General features: G+C 40.9%; 1 protein-coding gene across 12 annotated transcripts in view; it reads left to right on the top strand.

Moving 5' to 3' along the window:
* The window catches only part of PAM (peptidylglycine alpha-amidating monooxygenase), a 324,946-nt gene that overhangs the window by 52,999 nt on the left and 250,700 nt on the right, over nucleotides 1-21,247 (top strand). The gene's annotated exons all lie outside the window — the stretch shown is intronic.

The following is a 21,247-nucleotide window of genomic DNA, read 5'->3' as shown; positions in this document are numbered from 1 at the left end:
TCCTGAGCTTATCTTCTCTTCCCTTTTCCTCCTTGACTCAGTGCCCAAGACATGGCTGGTTAATATTTTATAAGAATGCATTCAATCCTTTACTGCTTGGGAAAACCAATGAAACACCAGATTTTAAAGACGCTCCCTAAGGGCTGGAATCCATGGGTTTGAATGCAGATGGAATTTTCCACCGGGCCAGTGTCCGTCTTTTTTATTTCCATGCTTTTTTTTGAGCATTTTTTTTTCTTAACTTGACAATGGTTACAGCTATATGTTTCTTTTTCTGAGTTTGTGCTAGCAACACAGGTAATGCTTTGGTTGTACTTGGCCCCTACTGAATAAACAGTTCCACCTCCATGCCTTTCTGCCCCATTGCCAGACCCCCTTGCAAGATGGGTGCGGAAGCTGGGCTATTTATGTTGTCTTAACCAGATATTCTATAGAATAAACAGGCAGTCTTGCAATGTATATCGTTCAAAAGTATAAATGTGTTTCAGCTTTTGGAGGAAAGAGGAAAAAAGAAAAATCAAACCAGGACAGTTGATTAAAAAGGGATAATCCCCTGCATTTCATAAGTGACACCCAGCAGATTATAAAGGGGGCAGTTACTGGTGCTCTTTATGCTAGGACCTTATAAAGGGGCAGTTACTGGCGCTCTTTACGCTAGGACCTTATAAAGGGGGCAGTTACTGGTGCTCTTTACGCTAGGACCTTATAAAGGGGGCAGTTACTGGTGCTCTTTACGCTAGGACCTTATAAAGGGGGCAGTTACTGGTGCTCTTTACGCTAGGACCTTTGGTGTATGTTGCTGTATTTAACCTTTTGGAAGCTATTGACATCATTTGGGAACTTCAGGTAAACGTGCCTTAATCAGTTGAACAGAAGGGACCTTAGCTTTGTGGAACTGACCGGTTGATTAGTTTAAATCCAAACACACACACACAGGCCTGCCTGGTTGCTCTTTTGACACCCTGGCACAAAAGGATTTCATTCGGGGGCCTTGTAACCCGCATCCTGCATCAGACCCTTTCAGCTCTGCTGGTCTTCTTAGGCTGCAGGCATCATCTTTAACCCCTCTTATGCTTCCTTTTGTTTCATGAAAACAGTATCTGTGCTTGGATTCATACAAACACGTTACTTTTTCCTCACAGTTCTCTATTTATATGCCAGGGAAGAAGGTCTTTTCAAGTTCCACTAATTGAGAGACAAAAATGGGAACTTATCTCCAACTGGCTTCTTTAGAAAAACTGTATTAGAATTTAATCCAGTGCTTCCTTTGGGAATTAGAATCAAAATTAGAATCATGAAATGGTGAAATAAATTCTCGATATTAGAGTAAGCCATCATCTGTAATTCCTTTGACTTTCAGATTCAAAACACTGGAGGATTTTATAATCAGTGTTTAGTTTTGGGAAAACATTTAAGTTAATGGGCTCATGGGTGAGTTTAGTGGTGGTATAGAGCTCTAGTCCTGGGTGTTTAAATGAAAGCAAAGTTTAAATTCTTTAAGGATAAAACTTTGAATAATTTCAGGCTATTACATGGACTGATGAAAGTACCCATCCATTGGACACTCACTTGAGCTTGCTCATAGAAGAGGGCAGATGTTTGTGTGGCAGAAATGAAAGTATTGCTATAGAATGTTAGACTGGAAAAGATCAACACCCTCATTTTCAACAACAAAAATCTAAGGTCCCCATTTAATTATTCAAGCTCATACTTGGCCAATTTCTGCTTCCTCATCACCCAGTCGCAGCACTGTCCTTGAATACAAATGAAGCCTTTCAAAGAAGGTGGTATAATCTGATTCTCTCTGGTTTTGTTCATTATTATTAATTGTAATAACTTTTTAATTGAGAGGCTTTTGATGTGCCAGTACTTTATACATTATCTTTATAACTACAGCATGAGGTCGTATTACTGTTCTTCTCTTTTTGACAATGAAAATCTGATATTTAGAAAAGTCAAGGATTTCAGAATAACTGAGCCAGTGAGATAAGATACTTTTTTTTTCCCTTAGAAAAAATAGGTTTGTCACTGGATATAGGGAAGAGAATTGGGTAATAAGAAACATTTCTTCCAAGCCTCATGAGTTGCCTTGAAAATATTATGTTGATGTGAATGACTCTGCCATGGATCATTGGTAAGGAAGAAAAATTAAGGCCATCTGGCCTCAATTCTTTGGAAATAGTGGATTTGCTGGGAGGCAGTATGAGAGCACCCCCTTTCTGGCTGTAGTCAGAAGCAGTAGATATCCAGGTGAGGAGCCTATTGAGGTACCAGAGGACCTAGAAGCTCTGTGGTTCAAGATGAATCACTGCATCATTTTGAGACTCTTTTTATTTTCATTTCTGAAGGTAAAATTCCAGTTCCTGCCTTACCTACCACACTGGCAAACTGGATGCTGTGGCTGACTGGTCAAGGCTTTAGAAATCCTGGCCACATATCCCCTTAAAAGTGGCACTTTTAACTTCCATTTGCTTCTAAATGGGCACTTGCCAACACGAATTTATTTTAGTTTAAAAAATAAGTTAAGCTCCGAGTCTTGTTGAACCCTATCAACAACCCGACTCGATGGACATGAGTTGGAGTAAGCTCCGGGAGCTGGTGGTGGACAGGGAGGCTGGCGTGCTGCAGTCCTTGGGGTCGCAAAGAGTCGGACACAACTGAGCGACTGAACTGAACTGAACTGATACTTCAGTTTAAGGATTAAAGTGGTTTGTCGATGAGATTTACAATACTTTTGACAGTCAAGGGTAGATTTCTTTCGTGTGTCTCTCCTGTGAAAACGGTATTTTTACCTTCGAACTTTTGTTTTAAGTCTGAAAAATTGTAATATTATCTGGATGTCTGTGAAGCCTTCGGTTCCACTGGGAAATAAGAAGTGACATTTAGGACAGATGAAAAATTGGTGTGGTTCTCCAGCAAGAAGCTGCCAGGGTTTGGTGGAGCTAGCGCTGTTACTTGGCATTTCGGCCCGGCTCCCTGCCCTGTGTCGTGAGTGGCCTAGTGTGGGTATGTACTTCATATGGCCTGTCTGGGCGTTCCTGGGGAATCCAAGGAAAGGAGGTAGTTATCAATTTGAGAGAGAGTTTCTGATCTTCTCTAAGAAGGCGGTGAGACTGCATGGAGAGATTTAGTGGAGTGGCAAGAGGAAATAGAATCCTCATGAGAACATGACATAATAGGTTGTTTTTGTAGAATAAGAGGAGAATGAAAGCTCAGTAAAGCCTGGATTTAGGGAATGAACGTTGGCGACACGAGGCCCCTTTTCCCTAAAGTAAGCATCTTTAATAAGATATAAAACCTGGCCACCTGGGACCGTTTGTCTTACCGACACTTGATTTCCTGCCTGAGGTCTTCCATATTCCCATCAGCCTCTCTAGTGGTTGGAGACCTCTTGGCTTTCTCTTATTTTTGGATAGGCACTTTTTTTTAATGATGTATAAATTATTTAATTAAATTAAACATAATAAAAAGAACCAGTGCAATAAAAAAATCAAATTAATTAATAGAGACAGTTAAAAAACAATTACAGTATTAAGATCAAATTTGAGAACAATCAAAAGTAACTTTGGGTTAACGGGCCACGGGGTCGGTGAGTGCTCAGCGCAGGAGCTGTGACCCAGGGCTCCTTGCTTAGTCTCAGCATTCAGCATGGGAGGGACTTGGAGATACTCCTTTCTAAACTCTACCTTAAAAGAATAAACCTAACAGGCTAGCTTTCCTGTTGCATTCTTACTCTCTAGCCATCCCATCTCCGGAGCGATCCATCCATACCTCCTCCCTTTGGTGTGCGTGTAGTAAACAACCTGTATTTGCCTTTCCCAGCCTCAGTTTGTTTAGACAGGTGGATCTTCTCCCAGGAAGAGTTGCCTGAAACACCTAGGAGGTAGTCTGGCTAGTGGGTTAGGGTTTAGGCTACTGCGGCTGTCATTGGCCTTCCCTGAGGGCAGGTAGATCAGGACTGCAAGTTCAGAACACATTTAGATGAATTTCCATCTTTTTCAGTTACACTAGTAATTCATATCCATCATTAGAAAAACTTTTAAAAGTTTAAAATTATGTAATATAAAAGTTGGAGGACTCTCTCAGTCTGTAATTGAAACTATCAGAAGTAACCACTCCTAGAAATTGGGTGTATATCTTTTAGGCATTTTTCAATGCATTTTCAAATAAGTTAGTACATTTACTTAAAAATTTGAATCATATGTATTATGTATACATATATATGTAGAGGTATATATACCTGTGTGTGTGCTCAGCACTCAGTCTTTCCAACTCTTTGTGACCCAATAGACTGTAGCCCACCAGGCTCCTCTATCCATGGGATTTCCCAGGCAAGAATACTGTATGTGTATGTATGTGTATACATATATACTACTACTACTACTAAGTCACTTCAGTCGTGTCCAACTCTGCTCGACCCCATAGACGGCAGCCCACCAGGCTCCTCTGTCCCTGGGATTCTCCAGGCAAGAACACTGGAGTGGGTTGCCATTTCCTTCTCCAATGCATGAAAGTGAAAAGTGAAAGTGAAGTCGCTCAGTCGTGTCCAACCCTCAGCGACCCCGTGGACTGCAGCCTTCCAGGCTCCTCTGTCCATGGGATTTTCCAGGCAAGAATACTGTATGTGTATGTATGTGTATGCATATATAGACACACACTATTTTCATGAATTTCAAGGTAAACTTTGCATGTTTTGCTTCTCAAACTCGGTATCTCAGACAGAACAAGTGAGGATGGAAGTAATTCATTTTGTTGGAAAGTCTTTTCACTTTGCCTACATTAAGCAAAAACTGAATTATTATGTTTTTCATGAGAGTTGACTTACTATTCTTCTTCTGGAACTCTCTCCAACCTCTACAGTAGTGAAGAGTCCAACTTGTTAGTTAGGTTAAAATTCTTTACATTTTTCCAGATTGTAAATTGGTGCTGTGGTATTTCATTTTGCTATTTTTGTAAGCAGTATTATTGCTATACATTTGTACAGTATTTACTCACGAGGGAAGCATTAAAAGCCAGGCTTAGCTTCTTCTGAATCGAAATAGAGATAATAATAGTTTATTTGTAATAGTTTTAAAGAAGCTGAAGTTGAACGGTTCTATGAAGACCTACAAGACCTTTTAGAACTAACACCCAAAAATCCCAATAATGAAAAATCCTTTTCATTATAGGGGACTGGAATACAAAAGTAGGAAGTCTAGAAACACCTGGAGTAACAGGCAAATTTGGCCTTGGAGTACGGAATGAAGCAGGGCAAGGCTAATAGAGTTTTACCAAGAGAACGCACTGTGATAGCGAACACCCTTTTCCAACAACACAAGAGAAGAAATGGTCAACACCGAAATCAGATTGATTTTATTCTTTGCAGCCAAAGATGGAGAAGCTCTATACAGTACAGTCAGCAAAAACAAGACCAGGAGCTGACTGTGGCTCAGACCATGAACTCCTTATTGCCAAATTCAGACTTAAATTGAAGAAAGTAGGGAAAACCACTAGACCATTCAGGTATGACCTAAATCAAATCCCTTATGATTATACAGTGGAAGTGAGAAATAGATTTAAGGGCCTAGATCTGATAGATAGAGTGCCTGATGAACTATAGACGGAGGTTCATGACATTGTACAGGAGACAGGGATCAAGACCATCCCCAAGAAAAAGAAATGCAAAAAAGCAAAATGGCTGTCTGAGGAGGCCTTACAAATAGCTGTGAAAAGAAGAGAAGTGAAAAGCAAAGGAGAAAAGGAAAGATATAAGCATCTGAATCCAGAGTTCCAAAGAATAGCAAGGAGAGATAAGAAAGGCTTCCTCAGTGATCAATGCAAAGAAATAGAGGAAAACAACAGAATGGGAAAGACTAGAGATCTCTTCAAGAAAATTAGAGATACCAAGGGAACATTTCATGCAAAGATGGGCTTGATAAAGGACAGAAATGGTATGGACCTAATAGAAGCAGAAGATATTAAGAAGAGGTGGCAAGAATACACAGAAGAACTGTACAAAAAAGATCTTCACGACCCAGATAATCATGATGGTGTGATCACTGACCTAGAGCCAGACATCCTGGAATGTGAAGTCAAGTGGGTCTTAGGAAGCATCACTACAAACAAAGCTAGTGGAGGTGATGGAATCCCAGTTGAGCTATTCCAAATCCTGAAAGATGATGGTGTGAAAGTTCTGCACTCAATATGCCAGCAAATTTGGAAAACTCAGCAGTGGCCACAGGACTGAAAGAGGTCAGTTTTCATTCCAATCCCAAAGAAAGGCAATGCCAAAGAATGCTCAAACTACTGCACAATTGCACTCATCTCACATGCTAGTAAAGTAATGCTCAAAATTCTCCAAGCCAGGCTTCAGCAATATGTGAACTGTGAACTTCCAGATGTTCAAGGTGGATTTAGAAAAGGCCGAGGAACCAGATATCAAATTGCCAACATCCGCTGGATCAAGGAAAAAGCAAGAGAGTTCCAGAAAAACATCTATTTCTGCTTTCTTGACTATGCCAAAGCCTTTGACTGTGTGGATCACAAGAAACTGTGGAAAATTCTTCAAGAGATGGGAATACCAGACCACCTGACCTGCCTCTTGAGAAACCTATATGCAGGTCAGGAAGCAACAGTTAGAACTGGACATGGAACAACAGACTGGTTCCATATAGGAAAAGGAATACGTCAAGGCTGTATATTGTCACTGTGTTATTTAACTTCTATGCAGAATATATCATGAGAAACGCTGGGCTGGAAGAAGCACAAGCTGGAATCAAGATTGCTGGGAGAAATATCAATAACCTCAGATATGCAGATAACACCACCCTTATGGCAGAAAGTGAAGAGGAACTAAAGAGCCTCTTGATGAAAGTGAAAGAGGAGAGTGAAAACGTTGGCCTAAAGCTCAACATTCAGGAAACTAAGATCATGGCATCTGGTCCCATTACTTCATGGGAAATAGATGGGAAAGAGTGGAAACAGTGTCAGACTTTATTTTGGGGGGCTCCAAAATCACTGCAGATGGTGATTGCAGCCATGAAATTAAAAGATGCTTACTCCTTGGAAGGAAAGTTATGACCAACCTAGATAGCATATTCAAAAGCAGAGACAGTACTTTGGCAACAAAGGTCCATCTAGTCAAGGCTATGGTTTTTCCAGTGGTCATGTATGGATGTGAGAGTTGGACTGTGAAGAAAGCTGAGCACCGAAGAATTGATACTTTTGAACTGTGGTGTTGGAGAAGACTCTTGAGAGTCCCTTGGACTGCAAGGAGATCCAACCAGTCCATCCTAAAGGTGATCAGTCCTGGGTTTTTATTGGAAGGACTGATACTAAAGCTGAAACTCCAGTACTTTGACTGCCTCATGCGAAAAGTTGACTCATTGGAAAAGACTCCGATGCTGGGAGGGATTGGGGGCAGGAGGAGAAGGGGACGACAGAGGATGAGATGGCTGGATGGCATCACTGACTCGATGGACGTGAGTCTGTGAACTCCGGGAGTTGGTGATGGACAGGGAGGCCTGGCGTGCTGCGATTCATGGGTCGCAAAGAGTAGGACACGATTGAGTGACTGAACTGAACTGAATTGAGACCTGAGTCTACAGTGCAGAATGACAACCTTCATTTTTCTTGTGTTAGGAATATCTTAAGGAGGATCCTGAAGTTACTTGATTATCCTTGCAATTACAGTATTTGTAGTAGAAAAATTAGACTATGGTATTGTTTAAAAACATGTCAATCTAATACTCATAGAGAAGAGAACAATAGTTTTTACAGTCCAGATGTAAATTATATACTTATTAAAACAGTGCCCTGATCAAATAAGCATGATATATCATTACAGACTCAGTTTGATGTTGAAACACTGTTATTTTAAGCTATTGCTTTAAACTTGGTATTTTGAAGAAGGGTTGTATTCTTGTGAACAAGGAGACAGATGCAGGCAGGGACGAGTAGTTCAAAGGGAAGATTTAAATTATGTATAGGTGTAGGGGTGGTTAGAAGTAATTCTGCCTGTGATAGAAAACTTAATCAGGAAGACTCTGGAGCAGGGAGACAGCAGATTTCTTCTGACTTTATCTGGGTGTCCTAATTGGATCTTTCGCTGTGGGTGTTTTCTGGAGAAGTGATGTATTGGCGGGGATTTAGTGGAGCTTGGAAATGAATGGACTGGGCAGCTGCCGCCTCCTGGAGAAGTAAATAGAGAGCCTGGGTTCTCATTGTTATCAGGACTCTGACCTCTGAAGGCGCAGATGTGAGCTTTCTTTTCAAAGGGAGTCAAGTATTCCCCTTCAAGGAAAAGGATGTTTGTAACGTAATAATATCAATGCTTGTTAAGTGAGAGACCCATCTATGAATACTTATGCCGTTGCTACCTGGGAGGATTATTTATTGACCTGTGACTCCAGCAGAGCTTCAGCTGTGAGGCGAATATTGCTCATGGGGTCATGGCATGGCATTTGTCATTCAAAAGTCACACTGCGGTGAAGAGATCCCGAATTCGTTGAGAGTCCCCTGGCTCCGTGTCTCACGCGCCGCTTCTGTGACAGCCTTCATCCCCTGCTTAGCAAACCCAAGCCTGGTAGCTCGAGCCCCAGGAAGTTGTTAAAGCAATTAAAGGCTTCTGTCTCCCAGCACATCGCTTGGTTACCATAGTATCCTCTGCCTCCAAGTCTCTCCTGATGATGTCAGTATGCATACAGGGGTTGTTCAGAGCATCTGCGTGGGGATGAGTCACCCCGCAATAAAGCCCCTCACCCGGCGCTCGGTTTCCAGTTCGATTTCAGATGTCCCTAGGCATGGAAGGTAAGTGCCTCGGTGTGCGTGCCGGAGAATCACCAGATGCCTGTGTTCTTCTCTTTCAGGTCTCTTTCAGGTGTGTGCGTGGGGTCTTGCTTTCTAAGATATGCACTGACCGAGCTCATGGTGCACGGTAGCCTTGCAGCCAGTCACCTAGAGTAGACTTACAGTTTGTACTTTGAGTGTGTGTACACATGTGTGTGTGTGTGTGTGCACATACACATGGGTGGGCTCATAAAAATAACTGAATGCACAGTGTAATGCTGGCTGGCTACTCTCCTTGGTAGGCAGCAGTAGCAGACACAGTAGAGCTTTTTGCTTCAAACGATTCAAAATATATACATTTCTTTAAATATTTTGACAGGTGTCACAGGACAAATGCGGCTTGCTCGGAGTGTGAATTATGTTATTTTTTACTGATACTTCATATGTTTTATCCTGTTTTGAATAGCATTAACATTTGAAAGGTCTAAGAGGTTATGAGAAGATATTATTAGAAAGAAGGACCAAGTTACATTGAGAATTTGCATGTTAAAGAAATTAAAACTGAAATTGTAAAACAAAGGTTTGATTACAGGGAGGGTATATGAAGTTTAAAGTTTATTGATAGCTATCGTTTCAGACTAATTTCATACTTTGAGTGTTTTTCAAGATATCTTGCAATTTCATAATAAATGACAATGCTCCTATTATTGTGACAAAGGAAATCAGTGCTTCATAAAAGTTCTCCTTCAACACATATCCGTGCTTGTTAAGGATAAGCAAACTGTGTTCAGCTTTATGAAAAGAATACTGTGGAACCACTTACAGCATTCAAATAGAGGAGCCATGAATGAAGATGTCCCTTGGAAAGTTCGTTTTCTGTTTCAAGTTTTCTGCCACAATGTGCCCATCGGTACATACTTTAAGAGATGGATTTCTCTCTGCTGCTTATGTCTGAATCCCTCCATCCTGAGAGTTCTGTCCATGTGAAATGTTAGCTGTGCATTTATTTCCTCCTCTTGGTTCCCACAGTGTATTCCGTGACGAATGTAATAATGTGTTCAAATGAAGGTCATAAGTAAAGGCAGTTTCTGATTCATTAATGGATAGCTTTGCAGGAGAATAAAGCAAAGTGGAGTGTGTAGGTTGAAGACTCTCCTGTTGTTTTAGGTAGCTGAGTCTTTATTCTATGTAGGAGGTAGACAGGTGGCTCTTTTGAGAGATCAGTAAACGGTTTAGATTGCCCATTTCTAGAGAAACGTTGATTAAAACTGGCAGTTTTTCTTTCCTTTGCTTTTGGAGTCCTCTGAACTAGACCCTGCTCTCTCCCTTTGCGTTGTTTTGTGTGATGTGTTAGTGGACAGAGGATGTTCTTCATTCTCCTTTCTTTAAAGAATCAGTGAAAGACATGGTTGTAAGAGTATCAAATAAGGTTAAGGATTAAAAACTAAGTTACTTTAAGGGTTTAATCTATCATCTCAAATATCATAAACGCTTACTTATGAATTCTTTTCTACCCTAAAATGTGTTAAAATGCTTTGATTTTTAATTTCTTTATTGTTTTGAATATTTAATGCTACTTATGTATTTGATGCTACTTATATATTCTTAGACACGTTACCAAACTCTTTCTGGTATAGGAATCAGTGCAACTTCCCTTGTAACTCTGTCGGTAAAGACTCTGCCTGCAATGCAGGAGACCCAGGTTCGATTCCTAGATGGAGACGATCCCCTGGAGAAGGAAATGGCAACCCATTCCATATTCTTGCCTGGAGAATCCCAAGGACAGAGGAGCCTGGCAGGCTACAGTCCATGGGGTCACAAGAGTCGAACACAACTTAGCGACTAAACCAACACCATGTATTTGAAAATTTGCTAGTCAATTTAAAAAATTCCTGAAAAGTGGAAAGAAATTTATGATACTATCTGTTTTAGATTATGGTTGTTAAATAGTAAAGAAATTAAGCTAATTGAAACTGCTTCTATATCTTTTAAAACCTTTTCACTGAAACACTTTCATAATGTTTGTGTTGGAAAGAAGACTTATATTCTGGGCTATGTTACATCAGGCTTTTGCTCTTGTATTAATGTTTTGGATAATGTAATCTATCAAGTAGCTAACTCTTTGTAATAAGAAAAATACTTCTGCAGTTTTGAATCCTTAAAATATGCATGTATTGAATATATATCCATCCTCCTGCTGATAACCAGTACAAGTAGCATTTTATATAGAGTGCACTGTAAAGATTACAGGCTCCTTCTTGCTACCATTGGGAAGTGGTTCCAAGCAGTTTTGGGCAGGGGTAATTTTAAAAATTGGTTTAGCAGAGTTTTCATTTTATTTTTATGTCGTGATAAGCATGTTTTAAGTTTTACACGTAGTTGAACTTGTTCCTGCTGATATATGGAAATGCCAGTTCTGTACACTTTCCCAATGTGAGACGACAAAACACGCAGAAAAAGGATCACTTTGGCTTCCAGTAGAGTGAAAGTGTTAGTCACTCAGTCGTGTCCAACTCTGCGAACCCGTGGGCTGCAGCCCACCAGGCTCCTCTGTCCATGGAATTCTCCAGGCAAGAGTACTGGAGTGGATTGTCATGCCCTTTTCCAGGGGATCTTCCCGACCCAGGGAGCGAATCCGGGTCTTCTGTGTTGCACACAGATTCTTAGCATCTGAGCCACAGGGAAACCAGGAATGAGAGCAAGCTGTCTGAAGTACACGGCCCTGGAAACGAGCAATTTGTCCAGTGAGAGGAGAGGAGCTCAAGTTGTAAGAGGTTGGTTTAAGTGCTTAGCCTGATTTTTTGTGTTCGTTTAATATCTGAGCCAGGGCTGGGCCTGGATTCCTGCACTTAAGCAGGTTGGTTTTCATTTACAGTGTCTCATGCGCCCCAGCTGGAGGAATACTTTTTCCTAGTCCACTTTTCCTTTCTCTCACAAAAGGAGTGATAAAAATAGTATAATAACTAGGAAAATGTATCATTTTTCTCCTGTTGCTATAAAAAATTACTGCCAACTTGGTGAATAATATTTGTTGTCTTAGAGCTCTGTGGGTTAGAAGTCAACGAGGTCTCGATGGGCTAAGAAAAGGAAGGCTTGGGGCTGTGTTCCCTTCTGGAGGTTCTAGGGGAGAATCCATTTCTTTGTGTTTTTCAGCTTCTAGGGACCACCTGCATCCCTTGGCTTATGGCCACCCTCCTTAAATCTCACCAGCCAGAAAGTACAGACTGAATTCTTATGTGGCTGTCTCTCTGGTTCTCTGAGCCCAAGGAGGGCCCTTCGTTTTAAGGGACTCATGTGAGGAGACATGGCCCAGCTGCATAGCGCAGGATAATCAGCTCATTTTAGGGTAAGAGCCTTGTCCTTAATCACATCCCTGTCATGTAGGGTGACATACTCACAGGTTCCAGGCATTAGGATTCCAGGCATTAAATGGTCCTCTTTGAGGACCATTTTTCTGCACTGCCCCCTCAGAGACTGCAGAATATATGGCTGATTTATCAACGTTAAGGGCTTCCCTGGTGGGTCAGCTGGTAAGGAATCCACCTGCAACGAGGGAGACCTGGGTTTGATCCCTGGGTTGGGAGGTTCATAAATCAGAAATTTTGTACTTAAACTCGTGATTGCCAACACAGGCCATGAAATCTTGACCTCATGCAGTCATCCCCAAGAATATTAAAATGCCTCATGATCATTAAGGAGGGAAAGTCACATTAGGAAGAAATGTTTTGCCAAGTCAAACGTTCAAGAATCTGAGGGACAGATGTGAGCCTTATAAAGTGACACTGTTCTCAGCTTATTTTAGTGAGAGGCTCACATCAGATGAAGTTAATTAAAACAACTGATTTGGGACTGTGAAAATTCCGTGAGTTAACTCCTGTGTGAATGAGCCGGGGTTTGTTTAGAAGCTGAAGAAGGTAATAGCTAGGCCACTAGAGACCAAAATGTGAGATCTGGTATCCCTGAGTTTTGAATAACACTGTCGTTCATTGATCCAGCATTAAGCCATCTGACTCACAGGACCCAGCAAATGAGCCTGGCTGGCGTGCCCTGCTTGATTTCCTAGGAAAGACACAATCTGTCACCCTAATCAATATTGCTCGACTTGAGGCCAGCAAAATAGTTTCTGTAGTTGTTTATGTCCTGTATTTATCTAGAGTTTTAGCCAATTCCTGGCATATGAACCCATCTGTACTAAGCACAAGATAATTTATATCTAGTCGTGGGTTTTAAACCTTCTTTGATGAGCACTAGTGGTCAGAGACGCAGAGGATAACATTCTCAAGCACGTCACTTTGAGACCGGAAACCTGAAATTACATCTTGCCGTGGTTCTCTCAAAGAAAGGAGATGGAAAGAAAACCAATCGTTCTCCTTCTTAGTTTTGGAATAACTTTCTGGAGGAAAACCAAACAGTATCTTAAGACCCTTATTTAGAAGAAAAGGACTTGTGGGTCACCACACATTTCTTTGCAAGAGGTAATTATTTTGACATTGATTCTTTTTGGTTGTAGAGAGGTAAAACTAACTTAGGCTTCTACATGAAAGCGAAATCTGATTTTATGTCATCATGGGCTTTGTCAATCAAAATATCATTAAAGGAAAACTGTTATGTGACAGTGAACTTAAGAATTAAAATCAATGTTATACAGTTTGACAAATGATGTAAATAAACCCAAAATATAAATAAATAAAGCCCAGCACCTTTAAACCTTTAAAAAATGCATACAGAATATTCAAATTAATGCTGAATTTTACCAGCTAAATTAGATAAGTAGAGATGAAATCTCTGTTTCTTTAAAGAAAAAAAAAATAACTACTTCACAGAGCAGCTGCCTTCTCTGTGATAGAAGAGACTGTTTAATCTTTAAATCATTTTGAACTGGCTCGGTTGCTTTACCGATCCTTTAACTTTGTTAAAAATTATCTTTAAAGTTTATCTTTGAAAAAAATCAGAGATAAAGGAACTAATGGAGATGAGAGTTTTGAGGTTCTGAATTGTATTTGGTCAGTGGGTGGTGGATAAGATGGAAGGAGACTTCAGAATCAGAAACTTCAAAGGTTGTTATGATTTCTCATTGACTGTTTTGAACACTAGCTCAGGGCTTTATGTCTCGGGGGATTTTCCCGGTAACAGGAGTAAAGGCAATCAGCAAATAAGTGATGGAACTGGGAGATCTCCCTAAGTCTTTCCTGCTCTAAAGGCTTTGCAGATCAGAGTAGTGCAGTCTCTGTTCATTTTCCACACTGACCTTGCATTCCCTTGTTTTCCTTTAGTTTTTGGGTATTTTTTTTTAATTGCTTTAAATTGACTTCCATCTTTAAAATGGGTCAAACGTGCAAAAAGAAAAGCAATGATTGGAATTATTTCAGGCGAAAATCATGCTCTTTTAATTTGTGGAATGTCTCTGTTTCTGCCTGTTTCTGCTTTGGATGTGAGGTCTCTATAACAGGACCAGTTTTTTTCATTAACTCCTCTAAAATAGTCAGCTTTGGAGTGAGGATTAATAGAAAGAAAGGGTATCAGTTTTGCATGCAGAATCTGCGGCAGGGGGCAAATAGAAAGAAGGGCAGCAGTCCTTGAAATGGCACCAGGGGACCGATGCTGTCTTCTGCATGGGGGTGGAGGATGGGGGGGGGGATGTGTTACCATGGCCACTGCAGTGTGGGACCAGCCAGGAGGTGAGGAGGCTTCATGAGAGTTGTGCCCCCGGCCTGGTGCTTCCCGTCTGTCCTAGAGAGCTTTCTCCACGAAGGGTGCGAGAGAGGGGAGGTACCCGGAGACCCGTCAGACAGCCTTCAGGATTCATAAGTTTAGGAATGAGCTCACCAGCCCAAAGAAGAAAAGAAAGTGAAGTCACTCAGTTGTGTCCAACTCTTTGCGACCTCATGGACTGTAGCCCACCAGGCTCCTCCATCCATGGAATTTTCCAGGCAAGAGTACTGGAGTGGGTTGCCATTTCCTTCTTCAGGGGATCTTCCTGACCCAGGGATTGAACCTGGGTACCACCAGCCCAAAGGCTTCTATACATTCAGACCTTCCATAACAAATATGTATCATAGTTTAGAGGAATGTGACTTATCATTGGAATATCAGAGCACGCCAGGAGTCAGGCATGGTTTCCCTTACTGGCAAAGGTCAGCCTTGTCCTCTTCAATCAGAATGCAGTCTCAGTAATTACTATTGAATGCCCTCTCGTCTGTGATGGTGCAGCAAGCGCAATGCAGAATTCATCAAAGGGCAGCGTGACCTCAAATTCCAAGGAGTTGCCGGTAAAGGACAGAATAACACATAATGAGAATAGCTTTCTTATCACTTCATAATTATTGTTTTATTTTCATGTTAATTTTTGCCAAGTGGCAAATTCCAGTTTGCCAGGTTGGGACTTAATAAATTCATTTTATTTGCATTTTACTAAAACGTAAACTTTTCTGAAATTGTATATATGAACTGATACATTTACTTGATGGCAGACGTATTGTTATCCTGCTAAGTTTTGTACTCCCTTACTTATCTTTTAGTCCCGTTTGCCTGACTTTAAAACACTTACCTTTCTCTTACATTCTATCATAAAATGTCTTTTTCGTACGCACCCACATACGCGGCACACACACCCAGAGTTACTCTACAGTGGACGAGTCCTGACCTAGTCCTTCTCTTTACTCTTGTTTCCATCTTCCTTCAGCCTCTCGATAACGTTTGTTTTAAGCACCTCAAATCTGGTTTCTTGAAACCCTGCTGAGTATAAAGCGTCGTGTGCCCAGCGAGGCCCCTGCCCCTCCCTTGCCCCTCTGCGGTCCCTTGCCTGTACAGTTGTCGGTGTTTCCTTCTGATGGGTAGGAGGTTGGTAAAATTAAAGGGCACAGTGGGCAGAGGGAAGGGATGTGGTTGCTTATGGCCAGAAATTGAAGTTAGAATTTCTGTATCAGGAAAAAGGGGAATGGAAGCAGAGCACTGAGATTGTGCTGGGAAATCGGAGCCTTGTTAGGTCCATCGGACCAAGAAAAGCAGCAGCAGCAGCAGAATTGTTTTGTGTTTTATTAGGCCTTTTATGGTGAGCAAAATAGTTTGCAATATGTACACACAGAAACCTCTGCACTGAGTTACCAGTTTACCCTTGTCAACAAACGAAAATTTAAGTTTACAAACCTCAGAACTTGACATTTCTTGGACATCACTACAATTATTGATTCTCTGGTCATCATTTCTCTATCTTGGGTGCTAAATTTTTCAAATAAGTCCCTATATTCTATTTAGAAACAGACTGTGTTTTCTAAATAAATCTTAGAGAGGAAGATGTTCTTATGCCAAGATTCAAATATACTGAACTTGATAATTATCTAGAATTCAGTTCAGTTCCATTCAGTTCAGTCACTCAGTTGAGTCTGACTCTTTGGGACCCAATGAACTGCAGCATGCCAGGCCTCCCTGTCCATCACCAACTCCCGGAGTTTACTCAAACTCATGTCCATTGAGTCGGTGATGCCATCCAACTATCTTATCCTCTGTCCTCCCCTTCTCCTCCTGCCCTCAATCTTTCCTAGCATCAGGGTCTTTTCAAATGAGTCATCTCTTCCCATCAGGTGGCCAAAGTATTGGAGTTTCAGCTTCAAGATCAGTCCTTCCAATGAACACCCAGGACTGATTTCCTTTAGGATGGGCTGGTTGCATCTCCTTGGAGTCCAAGGGATTCTCAACAGTCTTCACCAACACCACAGTTCAAAAGCATCAATTCTTTGGCATTTAGCTTTCTTTATAGTCCAATTCTCACATCCATACATGACTACTGGAAAAAACCATAGCCTTGACTAGACAGACCTTTGTTGGCAAAGTAATGTCTCTGCTTTTGAATATGCTATCTAGGTTGGTCATAACTTTCCTTCCAAGGAGTAAGCATCTTTTAATTTCATGGCTGCAGTCACCATCTGCAGTGATTTTGGAGCCCCAGAAAAATAAAGTCTTCCACTGTTTCCCCATCTATTTGCTGTGAAGTGGTGGGACCAGATGCCATGATCTTAGTTTTCTGAATGTTGAGCTTTAAGCCAACTTTTTCACTCTCCTCTTTGACTTTCATCAAGAGGCTCTTTAGTTCTTCACTTTCAGCCATAAGTGTAGGTGTCATCTGCACATCTGAGGTTATTGATATTTCTCCTGGCAATCTTGATTCCAGCTTGTGCTTCTTCCAGCCCAGCGTTTCTCATGATGTACTCTGCATATAAGTTAAATAACACAATGACAATATACAGCCTTGACAGACTCCTTTTCCTATTTGGAACCAGTCTGTTTTTCCATGTCCAGTTCTAACTGTTGCTTCCTGACCTGCATACAGATTTCTCAAGAGGTAGGTCAGGTGGTCTAGTATTCCCATCTCTTTCAGAATTTTCCACAGTTTATTGTGATCCACACAGTCAAAGGCTTTGGCATAGTCAAGAAAGCAGGAATAGATGTTTTTCTGGAACTCTCTTGCTTTTTCCATGATCCAGCAGATGTTGCCAATTTGATCTCTGGTTCCTCTGCCTTTTCTAAAACCAGCTTGAACATCTGGAAGTTCACGGTTCACGTATTGCTGAAGCCTGACTTGGAGAATTTTGAGCATTACTTTACTAGGGTGTGCTGCTGCTGCTGCTAACTTGCTTCAGTCTTGTTTGACTCTGTGTGACCCCATAGATGGCAGCCCACTAGGCTCCCCTGTCCCTGGGGTTCTCCAGGCAAGAACACTGGAGTGGGTTGCTGTTTCCTTCTCCAATGCATGAAAGTGAAAATTGAAAGTGAAGTCGCTCAGTCATGTCCGACTCCTAGCGACCCCATGGACTTGCTGCCTACAAGGCTCCTCCATCCATGGGATTTTCCAGGCAAGAGTACTGGAGTGGGGTGCCATTGCCTTCTCCTTTACTAGCATGTGAGATGAGTGCAAGTGTGTGGTAGTTTGAGCATTACCTTCTAACATGTTAGTTCTGTGATGATTTTTCCAGGTAGGTTGAACTGCTGTTGAAAGACTGATTGTGCAAAACTAGAGCTTGGAATTTGTCCAGACTTAGTAAAATGTTGAAAATTTGAAGAATAACTGATTTTTCTAGTCAGGATATTTTTCACTGCATCAATCTGCTGTATTGATCTGGTTTGCAATCTATGGTCTTCTGTGTTATATAGATATTTCACTGTTTTATCTGTCTGAAGTTTCAATATTTGGATTTTTTTCATCTTTACAGTAATGTCAAAGATATGTAGGGTTTAGTGGTTTTTAAACTTGGGATTTGGCAAAAAAGTAAAGATCATTCTTGATGAAAGCTTTCACTGAGTTACAAAGAGATGTGTACTTTGCCTCCTTGACAGCCAGTAATTATCAGATTTCAGTTACTTTTCCGAGGTGTTTATCCTGAGTTGAAGGCTTCCCCTATTGATGACCTGAATCATGAATTAACTCTCATGGTCATCCAGTCGTTTACTTCAGCAGTCAGTCTGCTAGTCTGCATAAAATTGCTGTTACTGCTGGACATATATATTTTTTTTGTCACAAAAGTAATATGGAGCTCAGAGAATTAAGGTGTTCCCCGCCTCCAGGGACTTAAATTAGAGTGGGAGAGATGAGAACACAAGGAGTATGCAATCAGACTGATTCAAACACCCCTATTTTTTGCCCCCCCTTCACAGCAAAACTGCTCATCTAGGAGTGCAGTTCATCTCCTAACTTGTCTTCAGCGCACTTCTTTCAAAACCCACCTCTCCAATAAAACTGCTTTGGTCAGGATCATGAGAGGCTTTAGTCATAACCGGGGTCGGTTCTCAGTCCTCTCATCTGGGGCTTGTAGGTATCATTTGAAGCAGGTGGCCTTTTTCTACTCCTTCAAGCACCGTCTCTTCTGGTTTTGCTTCAGCTTAACTTGCAGTTCTTTCCAGTCTGCTGGTTCTTCATCTTACTGACTCTGAAAGTGGGTATATTCTAACTGAAGTCCCTGGTCCTGGTCTCTTCTCTGTTGAAACTCACTCTTCCCATGAGAGTGGGCAACTCATCCGGTCTCTTTCTTGGCTTTAAGCTCCATAATACGCTGACAGTTTCCAGATTTACATTTCTCATCTGAACCTCTCTCTTGGACTCGAAACAGCAAATTTCCACTTGGGATTATCTAATAGGCATCTTAAATATAACATGTCCCAAACTCCTGATGATTCCCTATGTCCAGCCTACAGTCTTTACCGTATCAGTTATCTGACAAATACTCTGTTACCATTTTGAGATATGCCTTTCCAGGTGTATGTGGGCGTGTATTTTTTATTCCTCACTACCACTCATGAGATAGTTTTGTGTGCATTGTTTTCTTTCTCTGACTCCATCTCACCCCCTTTACTATGAACATGCTTTTATATACCCTCATATATTCTTTGGAAATCTAGTTTTCAGTAGCTACTTGGTTGTACCGTCATTTACTAACTAACATTTTCGGTGAATATTGCATTGCCTTCCATGACTTACTATTAAAATTTAAACTATGACTTGTATACCTGTTACATTTAGTATCCCTGTTACAAAAAAGAAAGAAAAAACAACTTCATCATTTCAGTTCTGCACTATCCCATCATGGTCGCCACAGACCGCATGTAGCTGTTGAGTGCTCAAGCGTGGCTGGCTCAATAACCTGTACTATATAAAATGTAAAATATAGATTTCAAAGACTTAGTTTGAAAAAAAAAATCTTAATAATTTTTTTGTATTACTTGTTGAAATATTTTCTTTTATTGGACTAAATAAGATATACTTTAAAAATTGACTTCATCTTTGTCTTTTAACTTTTTAAAATGTGACTATCAGAAAATTAAAAATAATATGTGTGACTCATATTATGTTTCTTTGGACCAATGCTGTTTTAGTCACTCAGCTCAAAAACTTTGGAGTCATCCTGTCTTCTTCTCTTCCTTGTGTACTCCATATTCTGTTAGTGCTACATTCAGAATATATCCAGACTCTGACCACTTTTCACCCCCCTACTACGTCCATTCAAGTCCAAGCCATCATTAGATTTTGCTTAGATTCTTGAAATAGCCGTTGACTTGGCTCCAGGCTCCTGCTGTCTGATCTCAATATAGTGGCCAAAGTGACTTTTGAACCACATGTCAGGTCATGTCTCTCCTCTCCTCAAAACCTTCCAATGGCTTCTCATCTTATTCACAGTAAAAGTCAAGTCCTAACAAAGCTAATGCCCATCTACCCCTTGGACTTATTTCTACATAATTCTTCCTGTCATAAGCCAAACACATACCCCACTTGGATCTTATATTTCCGCTTCCCAACCTGGAGTGCTCTTCCCCCAGGCAGCTGCCAGGGCCTGTGCTTTTATTTCCTCCAGGTTTTTGCTTCTCTGTGAAACATGTGCTGAATCCCTTGTTTAGAATTAGGAGCCTACTTTGCTCAACAGCACACCAACAATCCCTAACTCCTTTTCTTGCTTTTTCCTTCTTCTTTGCATTTGTTAATATCTAACAATATATATTTCACTTTGTTGTAGTTTAGTTGCTAAGTTGTGCCTGAATCCTTGCAACCTCAGGAACTACAGCATGCCAGCCTCCCCCATCCTCCAATATCTGTCAGAGTTTGCTCAAATTCGTACCCATTGAGGTGGTGATGTTATCTAGCCATCTCATCCTCCATTGCCTCTTTCTCCTTTTTCCTTCAGTCTTTGCCAACAATAGCATCTTTTCCAGTGAGTCGGCTCTTCACATTAGGTGGCCTAAGTATTAGAGCTTCAGCTTTAGCCTCAGTCCTTCCAATGAATATTCAGGGTTGATTTCCTTTAGGATGGACTGTTTTAATCTCCTTGGTGTCCAAGGGACTCAAGAGTCTTCTTTAGCACCCGAACTTGAAAGCATCACTTCTTGGGCACTCAGCCTTCTTTATGGTCCAACTCTTACATCTGTACATGACTATTGGAAAACCCATAGTTTTGACTATACAGACCTTTGGCAGCGAAGTGATCTCTTTGCTTTTTAATATGCTGTCTAGGTTTGTCATAGCTTTCCTTCCAGGGAGCAAGCGTCTTTTAATTTCATGGCTGCAGTTACTATCTACAGTGATTTTGGAGCCACCCAAAAATAAAGTCTGTCACTGCTTCCACTTTCTCCTCTTCTATTTGCCATGAAAGATACCATGATCTTAGTTTTTTAATCGAATTTGTTTTCTGTCTTTCTCTATCGGAGCATAATTTCTCTGAGGGCAAGAACCTTTGTTTTATTCACTGCTATATCTATAGCTTTAAAAACAATGCTTAGCACATATTAGGTGATAGTATGTATGGTGTGTGTAATAACTACTTGTTACTATGTATAGGTATGTATCTATAGTATAGTAACTACTTGTTGAATAGATGAGTAATTGAATTTATTAGTACTACAAGCATTGTAGTGATTTGATGAGAATAAGGATGGGCGTTTGGGGGCATAAGACCACTACTTCTTCCTAAACTGAAATTAACTAGAAGGAGAAAAGACTGGA

The sequence above is a fragment of the Bos indicus x Bos taurus genome, chromosome 7 (assembly GCF_003369695.1).
Source record: "Bos indicus x Bos taurus breed Angus x Brahman F1 hybrid chromosome 7, Bos_hybrid_MaternalHap_v2.0, whole genome shotgun sequence".
Classification (NCBI taxonomy): domain Eukaryota; kingdom Metazoa; phylum Chordata; class Mammalia; order Artiodactyla; family Bovidae; genus Bos; species Bos indicus x Bos taurus.
Note: the sequence above shows the minus strand (reverse complement) of the source record. Positions and strands in the feature narration are given on the sequence as shown.